Genomic DNA, 6,000 nt, shown 5'->3' with positions numbered 1-6,000 from the left:
CACAAGATATGCAACTTCAGGGTGTTGGACAGCACATGACATGCTGTCACATATCCCAATACACCTAAGAACCCTCAGCAGACCACACATGCACACCCGAGCACAGATCATTTGCTTGTCATTGTCAACAGTGTATACAACCTCTCTTTGCACATGTCACACTTTAGGAAGATGTGACACAGGCCTCATGCTAACTGTCCAAGTTATGCACATGGCACTGCATACTTGTCACATCAGATGGGTACAGCTGTGGCATACGTCATGCATCAGTGTTGCTAAACAGCACATACCCAATTAGCCAGGTGACAAAGAACATTCACACTCATCAATGTCCATGACTTCAAACCATGCATTTGTACAACATCCACACAGGTGCTGAATTACAATCATCAACAGTGAGTACATTCATCTGTCACTCTGGGGGGAGCACTGTCACACCTCAGTAAATCATGCCACAAAAACATGCAAGGTGTGGCACAGCAGAAATTGTGTTACAGTTAGCACAATGCAGGTGAGCAGTAAAGACAATTTCACCACATCATTCACTGCATGGGAGATACCACAATGTACACACCCGGCACACACTCAAAACGAGATTGCATCTCAGTTCCATTAATACACAATGGCTGTAGTGTCACACACACAACAGGTGCACAGTCCAAGGTAGTGCAGTCATCACTCGCCTGCTCCCCTGGGCTCCCATACAGCTTGCTGTAGTTTGGCAGGAGGCCATCCAGCAGGGCCTTGATCTCATCCTCACTGAATGCAGGTGCCCTCTCCATGCTCAGCAAAATCAGGGTCCAGGGAATGCAGAGACAGCAGCAGTGTTGTCCACTCCAATGTTGTGCAGGCAAGTGCCCTCTCACAGCCACATGCAGCCTTAAATCAGTGCTGCTGAGGGGCTGTCAGCCCAAGGAGTACAGTGTGATAGGCCAGATAACTTTGCATCCTATGTTTCATCCAACCCCATTACACATAAGGCCATGACACACATTTGCATGGTTTAAAAACTGAGCTTGAGCACCACAAAAAATGTTGCAACATTGTATAGTTTTGCCCAACTGAATTTTCCAGAACACCTGTAGTACACACTCAAATCTCTGTTTCCTTGACAACTAGCCTGCATTCTGGGCATTCTACTCGACCCCTAGATGTTCCCTATGTATTATCTGGAATCCCCACACAAGTACGGTGCGTTTTCCGTCGCGAATGCAACTTATACAATAGTGAAACGACCCGTACACAGGGATGTACTTTTGGGGTACGCTCTGTTCGCATATGTCTACAATGCAATAGGGAGACGACCCTTACACACGCACGTACTATTGGGGTATGCTCTGATCGCGTATGTCTACAATGCAATAGGGAGACGACCCCTACACACGCACGTACTATTGGGGAACGCTCTGCTCGCGTATGTCTACAATGCAATAGGGAGACGACCCATACACACGCACGTACTATTGGGGTACGCTCTACTCGTGTATGTCTACAATGCAATAGGGCGACGAACCGTACACACGCACGTACTATTGGGGTACGCTCTACTCGCGTATGTCTACAATGCAATAGGGAGACGACCCGTGCACATGCACGTACTATTGGGGTACTGGGCGTTTCACACGCTCTAGTGAATGCATGTGTACAGTGCATTAACAAGCTCACGCACGGCACCATTACTATAGTGAGAACAGGAAAACACATGGCAGGGATGTGGGTGTGGGGTCATCATGAGGATGTCCATGTATGTGTTGGCATGGCATACTTACATGAGCAGGCCCTAGGTGTGGCACACATGTCTATAGCAGAGGGCATGTGATCTAGTGGCACAGTTGATGTGTGATGGGCTGTGGAGACATGACATTTGTGATGGGCCACTATGTTGTTCACATTACCTTCACACTTGTCACATGAGTAACATCATGAACATGTTGTAATTCACATGAACACTGGGATGTCACACTCTTCAGTACGGGCATCTGTCACATGATGCCAGGGACAGGGGCACTGTCTCACTTGACCAATTGACGCTCAGCATTACCCTGTGTGACAATGTAATGTGTGTGCCATGTAACAGATTGGACATGCTGTTTGTATCCGGTGAACGTAATCCTCTTTAGGTGCATCTGTGATGGGTCTGTGTCGTGATTGCAAGTGTCTCACATATACGCACACCATGCCACAGGGGCATTTCTACAGCTCATGTGTGTGATGGCATCATAGAGCATTTGTCCACAGACATACAGATCTGCATTCTGAGGATGGGTGTGGTGTAGTTTAGGATAAAATTAAAAATGAGGGAGAGTAAAGAGATTTTCGTTACCACCACCACTATAGAGACTGGGTAAAGAGAGATAGTAAACACTGTGAAAAAAGAACCCTCAGGCACCAACAAAGTTAGTACCCAGTTTTCTTCATTGGGTTCTTGTTATAGGTAAGAGCATTGGTACCATATAGTGAAAAAAGTGAGATTAAGAGAAGGTGTAAGTGTTCCCTAATGTAAATCATTTCTTTCAATAGAGGGACAGTTCACCTTCATTAAAATAAAATAGAAAATGGACAGGATTTGGTTGAGTTAATTTGAGCCAAACATGTCCTAAAAGTTATTACAAATTGGTCAACATGTTTCTGCTATCACGAGCTGAGTCAGCTCAGCATTCGTCAGGACCATACATACCCCAGCCGGTGTTCAGCGCACACTAAGGCGCAAACTCCAAGAAGGGGAAAGATGAATTGTTAAACAGACTCACGGAATTCCGGTGGGGATATCCCGTGGGGGGTATCCAATCTGAAAAGAAAACATATTTTGTAACTTGACCTCTTTAGCATTGCATATTCAAACATCCACTCCTCTGTAAATAAGAATGTTATCATATTAGTCATTGTTTAAGAAAAGAGGACTAAATAAGCCAGTGAGAGCCTAATCAATCACACCCAGTGGAACCCGCCTTTGAATTTGAATTTGAAACTGAATTTTTTTTTTTTTAAATTTTGAGTTATTTATAGAGCGCACATACACTGAGCAGTTTCTTGGCGCTATAGGATTTCAAACTGAGGGAAAGAAAGGACTAAGGATTGAAATCTTGCTCAAACAGAAAAGTCTTTAGAGCTTTACGAAACTCCATATATGATGGAGAGGATCTGAGAGGGGGGGGGGAGGGAGTTCCAGAAAGTGGGTGCCAGTACCGAGAATTTCTGGCCACCAGATCGTTTTTTTCTGAACTGGGGGATGACAAGCAGAGACTTGGAAGAAGAGCGTAAGTCTCTGGCGGGAGAGTAGTTAGTAATAGCAGAGTTGATAAACGCAGGGGCAGTGCCTGCCCGAGCTTGGAAAGTAAGGCAACCGAGTTTAAAGAGAGCTCTTTGTTTGATTGGAAGCCAATGGAGAGCCATCAGAAGAGGGGTGGAGTGATGGAATTTTGGGAGGCCATACACCAGTCGGGCTGCCTGGTTCTGCACCATCTGGAGACGTTGAAATGCAATCTTGTCCCACTCCTTGTGGCTCAGGGTCCTGCCCAGTTCCCTGTGCCAGCGTTACCTCCCTGGGTTATGGTAGTGAAACGGCGGGGGTTGGAGAAACTTATACAAATCCGTGATGAGTTTGGCATCCGAGGCCCGGGTTACCAACCATCGCTCATAGGGCGTGATCGAACGGGCGGCGACATCACGCACTGGGGGTTGAAGAGCCCAATGGCGGACTTGCATATAACGCAGTCTGTCCCCCTCCGTCAGGCCAAACTCCTGTCGGAGCTGCTGGAAGGGGAGCACGCCTTCCGGCCCGTAGATCTGGAAAAGCGCTCTGCAACCCGCACTCACCCAGTGGGAAAATGCCCCCGGCTCCAGACCCGGAGTGAAGTCCGGGTTGCCAGCAATGGGAGTGAACGGCGATGGAAAAGTGGTGAGCTCCCGAAGCTCGCACACCGCGTCCCACACTCTTAGCGGGACCCGGGTGATAAAGGAGGCATAGAGATTAGGCGGGCGATGTATGCGCCGCAGGAACGGGACCTCCTGGAGGGTACGGCCTGCAACTGCCTGGTCTTGGAAGAGCCAGTGTTTGTCCGACTCCCACCGGCTCCACTCCACCAGGTACCGGAGCTGCGCCGCCTGAAAATACTTCCGGAGGTCCGGGACCCCGAGACCTCCCGCCTCCGGGGCAAGCGTGGAGAGGACCCGCTTCATCCGAGGCCTATGGCCCTGCCACACAAAGCGGGAGATGTCTGCCTGCGTCTGCCGCATCCAACCCACAGGGGGCTGAAGAGGTAGAGCGTGAAAAAGATACAGGATCTGGGGCAGTATCGTCATCTTCACCGCTGCGATACGGCCCAGCCACGAGAGTAGGCCCTTGCTCCAGCGGCTGAGTTCCTCTTTGATCTTTTTGCCCAGAGAGGAATAGTTAGCTGCAGCCATGGCAGGCAGGGAGGGAGCAAGCAAAATGCCCAGGTAAGGCACCGTGGAGGAGGACCACTGCAAAGGGAAGAGACTTTGAAGGTCCCGCCTGGCGTCGGCAGAGAGCGACACATCCAGTGCAGCCGACTTAGCCATGTTCATTTTAAAGCGTTCAGTTCCTGGACGCAGGCAGGGAGTGACCGCCTGGGGTCATCGAGGGTCAGCAAGACATCGTCCGCGTACAAGCTGACGGTATGAGTGTATTGCCCCATCTTCACCCCAACAGCGTCCGGGTTGTCGCGGATCCTCTGCGCAAACGGCTCCATATAAAGGGCAAAGAGGAGCGGCGAGAGGGGGCAACCCTGTCTCGTGCCGCGCTCAATGGCGAAGCTGCTGGAGCTGTGTCCATTGACACGCACTGACGCCGACGGTCTCCTATAGCAGTTGAAGACCATAGTGCGGAACTTTTCGCCGATCCCCAGTTTCCCAAGAACCAGCTCGAGGTAGGGCCAATGAACCCTATCAAAGGCCTTCTCCGCGTCGACCGATAGCAGCATCCGCTCCCCCGGGACGCGTGAGGCCTTTTCCAGCACGTGCGTCACCCTCTTCGTGTTGTCGACCGTCTGCCTACCGGGTACAAAGCCGGCCTGATCCGCCTCCACCAAACCCGGTAGATATAGACCCAGTCTGGCCGCCAAGATTCCGGTGTAAAGCTTGAGGTCCACATTTAGGAGCGAAATGGGCCGGTACGAGCCGCACAAGGTCCGGTCCTTCCCCGGCTTAGGGATAACCGACACAGTCGCCGAGAGGAGGTCCGGTGGGATGGCACCGGGTTCGGAGAAGGAATTAAACAAGCGAGCCAGGAGAGGAGCGACAGTGGGACAGAAGGTCTTGTAGAACAAGGCCGTGTAGCCATCCGGGCCCGGGGCTTTACCATGCTTCAGCCGTGCGATCGCGGAGATGACCTCCTCCACGTGAATGTCCCTCTCAAGGTGGTCCGCCTGGGAGGGGTCCAAGGCCAGGAGGGTCACGGATTCCAAATAGGCCTCAGCCTCTCCCGGTGGGGAAGGTTCTGAAGCGTACAGTGCCTCGTAAAAGGAGCGAAAGGTGTCTGCCACCTCCGTGTCACCGGAAACCGGGATCCCGTCCATTCCCACCAACTCCTTCACCACATTGCGTTGCTGCGCAGCCCTGAGCCTATGGGCCAGGAGCTTACCGCACCTGTCTCCGCCGGTGTAAAAGGCGTGTTTCAGGCGCAGCGCTGCGTACTCCGCCCGATCTAGATCCAACGCAGAGAGGAGTTTCCGTGCCGCCTTCAGTTGCTTCCAAACACGGGGAGCCCCCGTTCTGCGGTGGACCTGCTCAAGCTCCCTAACCTGCGCCGTCAGTTCCTCCCTCTTGCGCTGGCGTTCCTTGTTTTCCGCCGAGGAAATGGAGATAAACTCTCCCCTGACGACTGTCTTCAAAGCCGCCCACTGCGTAGCCAGGGACGTGTCAGAGTTGTTATTGTGGGTCAGGTAGTCCTGGATGACTTCCTCCACTCGCTTCACTACCGATTTCTTATGGAGAAGCGTGTCCCGAAGCCGCCACATCCCTCTGGAGGGGGAGGCCGCC

This window comes from Lissotriton vulgaris, unplaced genomic scaffold (genome assembly GCF_964263255.1).
Source record: "Lissotriton vulgaris unplaced genomic scaffold, aLisVul1.2 SCAFFOLD_773, whole genome shotgun sequence".
Classification (NCBI taxonomy): domain Eukaryota; kingdom Metazoa; phylum Chordata; class Amphibia; order Caudata; family Salamandridae; genus Lissotriton; species Lissotriton vulgaris.
The sequence above is the reverse complement of the archived record's forward strand: the minus strand, read 5'-3'. Positions refer to the sequence as shown.